This window comes from Tuber melanosporum, assembly GCF_000151645.1.
Source record: "Tuber melanosporum whole genome shotgun sequence assembly, scaffold_32, strain Mel28".
NCBI classification, from domain to species: Eukaryota; Fungi; Ascomycota; class Pezizomycetes; order Pezizales; family Tuberaceae; genus Tuber; species Tuber melanosporum.
Genome location: NW_003298997.1, coordinates 877,753 through 891,153, shown reverse-complemented (window position 1 = coordinate 891,153; position 13,401 = coordinate 877,753).

Sequence of the window (13,401 nt, the reverse complement as noted above, 5' to 3'; positions counted from 1 at the left end):
CTGTGCTCTTGGAAGCAGTTTCGATCCAGGTCCATGATCGTTGTTTGGAATATGGAGGAAGCACTATCATCCAGGAGGTTGAAAGTGGTCAATGAATAGCTTCCTGCTATTAAAGGCCTCCAAGAGACTTCTCTTTCCAATGCATTATGGGGTTAGAGATTTTTAAGATAGATAAAGGTTCTGACTACTTCTGTCCACAGTCAGTGGTCTTGGATTGAGTACAGTATTGCAGGAATTCCATTCTCAATAGTCCAGTTAAGTTGTTCCACTTTACTATTAGACTTGAGAGAGTAAAGTGGTGTTAGTTCTTGGACAATTCCTTTACAGGTGAAAAGGTCCCGTGAGTTTAGCATTCACATATTCTTCACCATTTTCAGTATGAAACCTCCTTAAAGTACAGGTTGGCTGTTTTTCAACTTCAGCTACAAAGTTACTAACTATATGCAGAAAGTCAGATTTTTTAAGAAAGTAAACTCAGCAGTAGTGAGTTACATCATAGATAAAGGTAATGTAATAGAATGAATTTCCATAGAATTGCACGAGAAAGATTCTATATTGATTGAAAGGAATATGTACAATATTATGACTAGTATGAGATATTATATAGGGTAGAAATTTGTCAGTAGATTTTACAACCATCTATGTCTTACAGTAGAAGTTCTGTGGACTTGCAGGAAGAAAACTTAAGTCTACATACAGACTATGTAAGTGATTAAAGGTGGATTGAGCTAAGTGTTCCATGACTTTATGTCAGAACTCAAATATCAGGAGTACTAATTCTTGGACTTCAGGAATCTGGGGAAGGGATCAATTAAAAATCGCCTCTAATACTATACTTTCTCCTTTTACTAAAGATATCATAGGTTCTTCTCCAACTATTCAAGATCCTGTAACAATACCTGCTCAGATTGTAAGTTCTTGGCGACAGGGAATAATACTTCTCTTCTGCTCCCTTCTTCTTCTGCCGTAAGATAGCTATTAAGTCACTGCCTATATCACTGATGGTAAAAGACCTTAGTCTTGTAACTTTAACACATATTGTAAGCTTTAGCTAACTCAATCTCATAGAGAGTCTTCTTGGCATAATAGAAATGAAGCTCGTGATAATAATAAACAGTGTAAATGTGTTGTATATTCGTTAAAGTAATAAGTAGAAAAAGTACTTCAAAGTCAATTTAATTTTTATTTAAACTTAAACCACCAACTTGGGCATATGATGAGGCCCTGCCAGCACAGGAATACCACAACCAGTATACTGCTAATCTCAAGCTAATTAAGTCAACCGCCCTACACCTACTATCTCTGAGTCATACCTGCTGGAGAATTAATTACAAGACCATCAATCAATCCCATACCCTCACTTGCCCAAGTCTTTAGCCCCACTTGTATGAAGCCAACCAGCACTAAGCATAGCTGAAGCCAAGCAAAAGACTAACCTGGCCAACTACTTTATTCAAAAAACATAAACATACTACTACCTAGTTGAAATACAGTTCTGCAAAAACCTCCTCCAAAGTAGAAATCTAACAAACAATTTTAACACCACGAGTGTATCAAGACCGGTAGAAGGTAACCAATATGTCCACCTCTTGTACCAGCATGCCAGGCTATTGACCCTATGAACCCACTTTACCAGTTACCTCCGAAGAGTATACTAAGTGAGGACGACTTGTACCTTCTACCCATAAGCTAAACAAATAAAATAAACAAAAGTAAAACAAATAAGTAGTGACAAATGGAGACAGTCATTGGGGCCTTTCTCACACTTGTCCTGCGTTGCCTGCTCCTGCAATATCAATAATCAAACTAAAGAAATCAAACATACTCCATAAAACCCAGTACACAAGACTCAACCAAGTCCAACCAGGTGGTTGTAACCAACTATTGGCACAGGTGGCCATCAACTCACTGGTCCACTTGGGAGCTTTGCATCATGTAAGATCTTCATCCAAGAGCCCAAACTGGGCTAGAAATACTTAATTAGACCCTGACCAACTTGACGTGAGCCTGACTAGTACTTGCAGGTACCTCTCCCTTCAGAATCAGCCATCTGCAAGCCCCACACACCTGATGCTACTGGAGCCCTCCTGTCCATTCAGCTTCTCATGTAGATCAATTATTTGACAGCTACATGATAGCCTATACCTGACCTATCAGGCAGCCACTAGTATTGGCTATACTAACCAAGCTCCAACCCCAACACAGTGTAGCCAAGAGATCACCTGGCTGAGACCAGAAGCTACAAAGGAGGCACTGCCAGTACCCTCAGATACTAGCACTAGCTACACCATCCAATCCAGCTGAACCAAAGCCCAACAAAGTCGGAAAATGGTCAGGTAGGACTTTCTGAAGACAGTCCCACAGGCCCAGCAAGATACTAAGATGAAACAATAGGTAGGAGGCATCACTAACAGATGTGACAGGAGGTGAAAGGGCCAACAAATAGAAGTAAATAAGCAGAATGTTGGTCCCAGCTGCAATGGGTAAAGCTACCAAGCACAATCGACAACTGAACCAGTTACACAAACAGACATTGTGAATGTTGCATAGCCAATCATACCACATCACCTTAGACAATCATAAAAGCTATACCAGAGGGTTAAGCGTTTTCAGATTCAAAGCCATACCCACTGATATGAGAAGAAAACACCTGACTAAACTACCATATGTGCTATAAGGATAAGAGCTTCAAGGGAATAGTTATCAACAACTTGGTAGGATTTTGACTATGGAAATGAAAATGTAACAAGGAGGAGCTAGGTAGGCACCACACTCTCACCTGCAGAATGATGCCACCGGTACAACGTGTTGAAATGTGGGAAGGTCATTAGTCTATCCCAAGGGCGTTTTGGATTGTAAGAACAAAGACACTGTTATAACTCAATAAATATGAGCTGGCTCTAAGCACGACATGCATGTTCCCCCCAAATCCAATCTTCAAATCGTTATAATTGCACACGAAACCTAGGAGTAGATAATAGACAAAAAGCCATAGACGCATTACTACAAGAGACTCATAAGCTATCCTGATGAATAGCTCGATGTGCCTGTATCCTGTCAGTGATAACAGGCAAAAAATGAAATGGTGCAAACAAGTAGACAAGCCCTCAACTACTCAATAACCAACATCGTCAGAATACTAGAACAATCTTAATAAATGTACAGCAAAAAGAATCATCATAGGTATAGAAGCTTACGAGGGAGACGGAGTGAAGGTAAGGGCAAGGAAAGTACTTAGAAGTTATTCAAATTTTGTTTAAACTCATACCGCCAATACAAGTATATGATGAGCCCCAGGACTGGGCCCCTAGCTTGTCACATCTCAGATACCAGTAACCACAAACTAACTAAACCCTGACTCCATACCACAAACATGTCCGTACTATCCTCTAATACAAACACTAAATACAAGGTGATCAACAGTAAAGGAAAACCTCCTCAGCCCAGCCTTTCTGCCAGCCAAGCTACTCATATAAAATACAAAAATCCACTACCACTACCTGAATGTAACCTTGTGATATCCTCTTCCACAATAGAAACTTACCCGAGTACCATCACTTAATGATTCAGGAATATCCTAATGACCACCTCGGCACCCAGCCCCATCCCCAAATAAAAGAAATACCCAAAAGTGCAAGTGTGTAGACTGAAAGGAAGACCATCTTACAGTGTATGGGCTCTCAGGCAGAAGGGGTACAAACCCTCATAGAGAATCTGGGAAGTACCATAGAATCAGTACAGACTAAATATCTCCTCAGAAGCAGCCAGAATGACATGGTCCATAAGCTATTAACACCTGACCGAACAAACCCAGGAACACAAGTCATCCTCCAACTCTCTAGCTCAATTCTCAGGCAGTGAACCTGCTATGGACTCAGTAGCAGCCAGTTAGCCAAAGGGAACCAGCAATGGTAACAACCCACCTATGTCAGGCACAAGTGGCACAGGCAAGGATTGGTGGCCTTTAACGTATCGCTTCTTGCTCATCTTTCTATTCCCATTCCCAGGCGCAGGTCTAGTAACAGGAGTGGATGAGCCACTGTCATAACCACCTTCTCCAATAGGAGGGGATGCCACCAGAGGAGATACCCTGACTAGTCACGGGATCAACCACAGAGGGCACAGGCACCTTCCTTCCAGAAGCAGGTGATACTACCACAGAGGGCATCACTATACCAGGAACTAGCTTACCCTCAATAGGAGCATACACCTCCTCCAGACCTGATGAATCAGGACCCAGATCACCCGATCTGCCATGTGTAATCGAATCTGCATGTGGGGTGGGGATAACTCCTGGTATAATATTCCCATCAGGGAGCTCCTCCACTTGATGTTCCGAACTTTAAAGGTCTCATCCAGCAAGGACAACTAAGACCACTGTAGTAACCGAAGTGACTCAAGGGACAAGCAAAGAGAGGATAACTGTAGGAGTTTCGGCCACCAAAATCAGAACTATACCATGAACAGTATCATGTTCTGAGGTTAAGGAAGCTGACAAGGTAGATATTTCCTTCTCCGGGTGATAAAATCACTAAGAAACAACACAGCTATAATGTTGAAGATAACAGAATTTGGCCTCCAAGGTGAAGGTTTATTCTACAGCAAGAGACAAAACCACCCACAAACTTAGGACAGATATGGTGGAGAGAGGAGAGGCTCGCTTAGCTATTGTGAACAAGAGGAGGCGAGGTAGACAAACAAACTTAAAAATAGGTAGAAGGTGTAAGGAGTTCATGCAAACATAGATGGAGGTGTTAACAACAGTACCCCAAAAGGTGATCGAAGTTAATCACTTGAAGCTTACTATGAGATAGAAATCAAGGTTTCTGATTAGTCAAGACCAAACCTTCACATTCCGACATGGGGTAAAAGAAGAACTAGCAAAGTACTTCGAACAAAGCATGAAGAGCCTATCCTAGTTGGTCATACTATCCTTATTATATAGTGCTCTTCCCACCTTAAGTCGTATGACCCAAAGTAGTTCCAGGTGCAAAACCAAATCATAACAAACTAATCATATGACTAAATTGGTCATATGCAGAAAGATAATAACATACCAATGACTCATATTCATGAGTCATGTGAAAACCCTTTCCTTACTAAGCCAAGTTCATGACAGATCTATTATTCTACAATTTAAGCCACAAAGCTAAAAGAAGACCCTGTTCTATTATATTAAGTACTGTGAAATACAATACTTCCTTTTCCCTAAATGCTTATTCTCTGGGTAGAGTAGGATTTCACAATTGAGAAATAAAGTAGGAGATATTCAAATTGATCTGTGTCAGTACCCATATTAGGCTGAGACACCCTGTATAGACTCAGAGCTTTCTTGGCCAACCAATAATCATTATTGAATATAGAGATTGTTTAGGAAGGCTCTGATTATACTGGTTTTGTTTATGGCTACCAAGAGTATAGTAAAGTATGTAAAGTTGAATAGAAGCATGAGAACAATATTTTATTTTTAAGGTTGCTTCTCTCTTGCTCGATGATATCTAAGAGCTTGGGAGGCACTTCAATATTTATCTTCTACATCTTCCTGTTTGTGGACTACTTCTATCTATTCTACCAACTATGTACCTCTTTGGTTATGACTCACATTGTTGGGTATTCTTTAAAGGTATTAACACCTGGAAATCCTGAAAACTTCTACATCTTTTTCAATAATTACAATTTTGCTAACTTGAAATCATACTGTCCCCAACTGTAATTATACAATCTTCAGAGTCATTACACCTGTGGCCTAGTTCTCAAGTTGAACTGAGTTGGCCCCAATTGTCTTCCTTATCAATAAAATGATCAGTTTTATATGCGAGATATATCTGTAGAGATAGTTGCAATTTTAACCATCCGAGGTCACCTGACTTTAAATCTCTATAACTCCAAATTCAACTTACCAATATCTTCCAGAAGATATTCTATTAATTCATACGTATCTATTCTACTAGATTGGTAGATAATCTCTCAGTCAGTAATACTACCTAGATATGTATTCAACTTTTGGATGCTGCAGACCTTGAAGCTCAATCTCTCTTGTTCTAACTTACAGATTTCTGTCCAGTTACTTTCCTTGTATAGAGGAGAAGTACCTCTATAGGATAGAAACTTATTCCTTTGGTTAGAGGTCAGAGGTTGTTGTGCAGGGAGCCTTACAGTTGCAAGTAGTATTGATTGAAAATAGCTGAATACTAGAAATAACTTTGATGACAACTGGAGTTGTACAAATGACATCTGGAGAGGAATCACTTGGTATTCTAATTGAGCAAACTGAGATAGATATGTATGTTGATGAATAGGTCTTATAAAGGGAGTAGAGTGGGGTCTTTGAGACTAGGGATTCTGATTCCGAAGGGGGTAACTCTACTTAGTACGGCTCCTAGGTGTCAGATCCAGGTACTAGTAATATGAGTTCTATCCTCTTAAGGCGTTGCCTCGAATGCTTTTTTTTGGGTACATTTTAAACAAAGTAAAAGAAATAATCATTAAATCTTAAATATTAACTCCTTTAACAGCTGATGAAGACAGGGTAAAAAAACTTCTGGGTTTGCTTGGCCATGGTAGGAATGCCTTTTCCTCATCGTCCTTCCTGTGCCTACCATGGCATTTCCAGATTATCTCAGAGAATGTTTTCTACAGTTTCCTTCGCATTATCCATGCCTGTTACATGATCCTTGTTGTTCTCATCTTCAGAACAACATTGCCATTTCACAAAGTACTATAGCTGGTATACTTCCTTGTAGTGACCACATACTTTCTTTCTGTAAGACTGCCTATTTCTTCTTAAAATCATTTCTATTGCCTATTGTAAGTAGTGCTTAATATCATTAGGCGCTAGGTGGAGTTCTTGCCAGTCTGGGTGCACTAGACTCCTGTGAGGTTTGGATAGGGACATATAGAATACTGGTTGTATATTCAATCAAGATGAAATGTTGAGTTTGTAGGTGTAATTTTTGCTCCGGTAGCAAGCATGTCAGGTGTACAGATCATACTCACTGTCACTGGAGTACGAGGATATCTGATACATCAAGTAGAAGTAGTTAAAGCCTTTCTCAGAAGTCAAATCTAGGACGAGGTTTACATCCAACTACCAATGAGAGTTGTGAGTAGCCCACAGCTAGCTCGCCTGAATTGGAGTCTGCATGGGCTAAAATAATCCCCCACATGCTGGTAAACAACCATTGAGGAATACTTACTCTCAAGGCTAGGATTTCAATGTATGGCAGTTTGACTGCTGCATCAATATACATGTGCACGGCACAATGCTTACCCTCTACATTGATAATCTCCTAATCGGGGGAAGCCCAGGAATGAGCGCGAAATTCAAAAGAAGCTGAAAGTGCAGTTTGAGATGCTGGATGTGGGACCAGTTGGGTACTTTTTTGGGATGGTAATCTCGAGAGACCACATCAGTAGACAAGCCTATATTATGGGAGATGGCTATATAGGACATGTCCTACAACGGTTTGAGATAGGAGAGTGTAAGCCGGTCACAACACTGATAGATAAGGACAAACTATGGGCGAGGGTATCGGATGAAGAGGTGTGGGACAGGTCTCTATACCAACACCTTATTAGAAGCCTAGGCCAGAAAGCTATAGGTACCAGACCAGACATTGCCTTTGCCGTATTATTCTTGAGGAGGTTTAATATGAATCCTTCACAGAGTCTCTGAGTATGCGCAAAGAGGATCCTATGCTATTAGATTGGAAGGAAGCATCTCAGGATCAGTCACGGGGGAGGTATGCATGATGGGATTCATCTCACTGGATTATTTGAATCAGACTTTACTGGAGATAATGTTACCATGAAATCTATGACTGGATATTAGCTTTGAGTTGAATCTGCTGTAATTTACTGGCATTCAAAAAGACCGCCAATTAGAGCAACCAGTACAGCAGATGTGGAGTTCATTTCAAGTGCTATGGCAATCGAAGAACTTCTTTGGTTCAGATAGCTAGTTATAGAGATTATGAACACCCCTCTACCCCCGAGTACACTCTACAATGATAATCAAACTTCTCTCTTTACCTTCAAAGTCATAGCATACAAACTACATTTAAGACATATATGTGTTTGAGTACATAGGGTAAGTGAGGTCATTGAGGATATAACAGAGGTTATGATGGAGTGTTGTGGAACTGGAGATATGGCAGTGGATGGGCTGACAAAACCACGTAGGGAAGAGAGTCATTGGAGATTTATTTCTATGTGTGGACCATGTTAGATATCCGAATGAGAATAGCAGGATTTAGATATGAAATTATTTTTTTCTAGCCAGCTCTAATTCCAAAGATATGAGGGTACACCAGCAGGGGGAGTGTTAACACAGGAGTGTATGTAGTACTGGGGCTAACCTCATTGTTATTAGGGTTACAAGTTGGGAAGATGTGACAAGTGCTGGCTTGACACACACATGTATTTCATATTAGGGAGCAGTGGCAGTGTAGCTAGGAAATACAAGAATCAAGTTGCTTCCTCTCAACACATCAGTGCCTATAAGCAGCCTATGGACCCCGCGTTTTCAGATATTTTCAATTGTATGGAATATGTGGCAGGACACATGATGTCCTTGCCGCTTTGTGCAGCAGGAGGAAATAGCTTAATCAGAGTTTAGATGTATTCCAAATCCTCAAGTTAGAGGTATAGCAGTAGAAAATCTACTACTAATGGAACTTTTGTCACTAGTATCTGAACCAAGGAAAGGTTTCCAAACCAATTCTGGTCCATACCAGATCTTGTATAGCTTCTGGAATTGTTTCTCAGGACGAACTAGGTCTGGGTCAGTATACTATGTAAAAGTTCTTGTACCAGAAATGGTATCTCTGAAAGTTTGAATTGAGTAGATAATAATTGACTAATAGACAGTAAGTGTATCTTGGTCAGCGTTTCAAATGTTGAATTAGTTTGAAATAGTTGTTCAAGAGTATCTAGGCTGACTGTGTTTACAATAACTTTGTGGAAATTGTAAATCAAACCCATGGACTTATAAAAAGATTCAAAGAGGTAACTGATTAGACCAGAGAGCCTTGGTAATATAGAGATCTAACAATATACTATTCGGTAGAGACAGCCTGTATAGTCTCAGAGTTGTCTAAACCAACAAAGATTTGTTCTTGTAGATGGAGATTGTCTAGGAAGGCTTGGATTATACTCTCTTCGTTTATGGCTACTAAGATTAAAGTGTGGTAGGTTAAGTTCAATAGAATGGTGAGAGGAATATTCTGTTGTTAAGGTCTTTTACTTGTTACTTGATGATGTCTAAAAGCTTAGGAGGTACTTCAATATTTATATTCCATATCTGAGTGTTTACAGACTTCATCTATCGATTTTGCAAAGCATATACCTCCCTGATTATAACACACATCGTCTGGATTTCTTCAGAGGTGTGAACATCTAGAGAGTCTAAAAACCACTACACCCTCTTGGATAATTACCATTTTGCTAACTAAGAACCATAATGTCCCCAATAGTAATTATTGGATTTCTTCAAAGTCCTTAGACTTGTAACCTAGTTCTCAAGTTGAGCTGAGTTGGCTCTAATTGTCTCCCTTATTGATAAAATGATCAGTTTCATCTGCTAGTTGTATCTACAGAGATGATTGCAATTTTAATCCTCTTAGGTTGCCTGACTTTAAATCTCCATGACTTCGTATTCAAGGGCCAGATATCTTCCGCATTACTTCCTAGTGATTTTCAGATAGGTATCCTATCAGGTTGGCTGATAATCCCTCTCTCGGCAACTTTACAATATGTGAAATGCAACCTTCTTATGTCACTGACTTTGAAGCTCAATATCACCTAATCCAACCTACTGATTTCTATCTAGTAATTTTGCTTATATAGAGGAGAAGCAATTCTATAGGATAAAGTCATATCTCTTTAGTTGAAAGTTCACGGTTATTGTGCAAAGAGCCTTGGTTTGCAAGAAGCATTGGTAAAAAATAACTCAATACCAGAAATAACTTTAGCGACAACAGGAGTTGAACACATAACCTCCAGAGTAGAAACATGTGATATCCTAATTGAGCTAACCTAGATAGATATGTATGGTAATGTGCGGGCCCCATAAGGAGGCCAGAAGAGGGTATTGAATACCAGAGATTCTGATTTCAAGTATGATTACCCTACTGAGAGTAGTTCCTAGGTATTAGATCCTAGTACTCCTAACAGCATATGTGAGACACTGCACTAGTATCGAAGAAGAATGAGGATTGGTGGACCTCTCCATAAACTACTGACATAGTTTGTGCTTTTTTTCAAGCTCTATTCTTATCTCCTTTCTTCCAAATTTAGGCTTACAACTAAAAATACTCATTTCAAGTATTGCTCTTAGAGCGTTCAAAATAGTACTTGTTACACCATGTACATCTTTTCAACTTATCATTTGATATTCTGATAGGTGAGAGTTATGGTTCAATTTTTAGTTCTGGTAGTCAATAGTAGTACAAACTGCATGGGCCTTAGTAGCTCTTTGACCTAGGTCTAAGTCCAGCAAGCGTTGCTTTACCTTTATAAAGGTAAGATTATCCTTCGTGGAGAGATTGTCAACATTATTCTTTTATTGGCCCAACAGAAAACCTAAAAGAAAGTGGCAACTTACTTTATCTTTAGCTAAGCATGAGGGAAATATTTGGCAATATGAGTTTTTCAATGGCTTTACTAATTTGCCAAGTGTAACTAGGTAGTTTCAAACTAGGCAACAACAGTAGATATAGATATGGTAGGATCAAAGAAAGTAGTCAATAAGTAGTGTTTAGTTTTCTGGGAAACAAGGGCAAAAGCGTTATTGCAGTAGTACTTGGTCTGTAGATATTTTCACATATTATGTGGGTGTTTAAATTCTACAAGTTTCTCCAAGATCTCTATAGAGATAGCTTGTATGTAAATCAGGAATCCTTGATGGCAAAGTGCTGTATAAGCAGTCACTTCATCCTGATCCATGTTATTGGATAGCTGTTTTATTTCAACAACTATCTTATAAGTTTTCATCTCTTTTCAAACCAACCTTATGGTCAATTCTCATATAATGTAGTTTTTCTGGCTAGTCAACTGCTGTAACCAGACTCCACAGAGTACTATTACAGTTAGCTAAACCTTTACTCATACAGGTATCAAGAGACTACAGCAGTAGGAATGGTGGTAGACCAGAGTCTAATGAGTAGAGGGACAGTTAGTTAGATACCTCAATTGGACATACTATACCATATTAGGAAGTACATAGATACTAGCAAGGAGCGGTTGTTACCCTACTGGGTAGAGTAATCTAAGTAGTTAATTTGAGAGTTACTCTGAATTGCTCAATCTTGAATCCAGGTAGAGTTATCCCACTTTCAGACCAAAGTTACCCTATGTTGGACTCTGAGTTACCCTGCTTTAATGCCAAGTTCTCCTATCTTAAATGTAAGTTATTAGGCAGGTTTTTGGAGAAAGCTACTAGATTGTTTGCTATAGAAAATACATAGGGTATTCAGATCTTAGGTTGTGCACATCACTCCCACACAACCAATTGAGCTTCAAACAAGTTATTACTTGAAGTTATCATAGCTATCACCCTCCTCCAGCCCCGCTCTTAGTCCCTAGTATTATGGGCTCCAGCTTAGAGAGTTACTGTAAGTCTACTAAAGCTCTACAAGTAGTGATACTCTTGAAACACCATTTATGCTCATGCTGTCCATCCTACTGGAAGCTGTCTGCAGGACATATGAGATAGTAGAGGTGAATCTGCAAAATAGCCCTCAAGTAGGGTCATGCAAAACAGACTAGAACAGACAAAGTAATACTACTTTGAAATTAAAAGTAGTATGTGAGGTTACCAGAGGCCTATTGGTAAGATAAATGAATTCTGTTACCCTGAACATGTAATAGTATGTGAGAATCATTAACAACTCCAAACCACTAGTCTGAGGTCATGATAAGACCTACTTCTAGGAGGATTGACTGAGGGTAGTGCATATTAGTAGTTAATATCTGACGAGGTCAAATTGGTAGAGCTAATTGGCCATCATCCGGAATGATGTAGAATGGAATAGAATCAGATAGATGTTTTGGGGCTCCTGATGCTTGTAGAAGACCATGCATATATAGATCCAGAGTTCTATCGTGGGTATTGTATCCACTTGGGCATGATACCTCACCACTAGCATGTCTCTCATAAGAAGAGCTTTTACTCCTGCAGCTGCATTGTAGATGCAACGGCTAAAATACTTCTATTGGGTTGATATTGGTAAACCACAGAGTAGTATAGTTCGCTACGAAGGATCTTTGGTCTAACCGGTAGAGGTTAGCTGGACAGACCAAGGGAGTTGGATACTCGCGAATGCTGAGTAGTAATGGAGAATAAGACGCAGTATATGAAATCTAGTTAAGTATATATGAGTTCTCCTCTACTCTGGTAATCAACTACCTCTCAAGATTAGGACTTAATTCAGTAAAGCTGTGGCTTAACAATCTTAAGTTTTACTGCTTTTTTTATTTAAACTCTACCGGTGGGACTTTGAAATTTCGTTATCTTTGTTCACAGATGATTTCATCTCAGTACAATCTCAACCTTGTGATCCATCTTCCAAGAGGGAGCCCCGATTACAATTACTTGATATTATCAAGTTTGATGGTAACAGGTTTATCCTCCTTGATCCGAGACCTGAAGGTAGTGGATCTAAGTCTAGCCATAGCTGGTTTATTGGTAAGATCTTGCTCTGGTATGGTAGGTAGTTAGAGATATGGATTGTTGATCATAAGTAGTACAAGCGATCGTACGTGCTGTGAGCTCCCTGCTCATAACCTGTTTAATTTGGAAGCATAGGGGGAGTTGTCAGACTCTGAAACAGAATAATCGCTTGAGAAATATCCGTAACAATGGTAGATATGTTGTGACAGGACAAGGCTTGTTCACTATTCTCTTCTTCACTATGGGCGATATCCTGGCACTTAAATATACAGAAGATGACAGAGTGTCACCAATAAGAGACATAGAAACATGAATACAACTATGACACGTATTACCAATCAAACACTATCATCTGCATCAGTGTGATAGACAAAACCCATAAACAACATGTGTACTTCGAGAAAGAGTGACAAGAGAAACTAAAGTGATGCAATCCTGACAGTAAGAGATGACATTGTAATAACCACTAGCGAGTCTTATACGGAGACGTGCCATGTCATCCTCTATCACCAACAGTTACTTGGGGTGCCGGTTTGGGGACCTGACTTTATTCCGCTCAAAATTACCGGTATTGCAAGCTGCTTGTGTCAAACAGGGTAGAGAAAAGAATGGTTTTCTCTCATCGATTATCATACTTTGCTGTTTATTATCCTGTGAGGTTGGCCAATATGACATTAGTAAAATAAAAATTACCGCTTCCTGTAGGCCAGTTTGCCTTTGCATCATCCTGT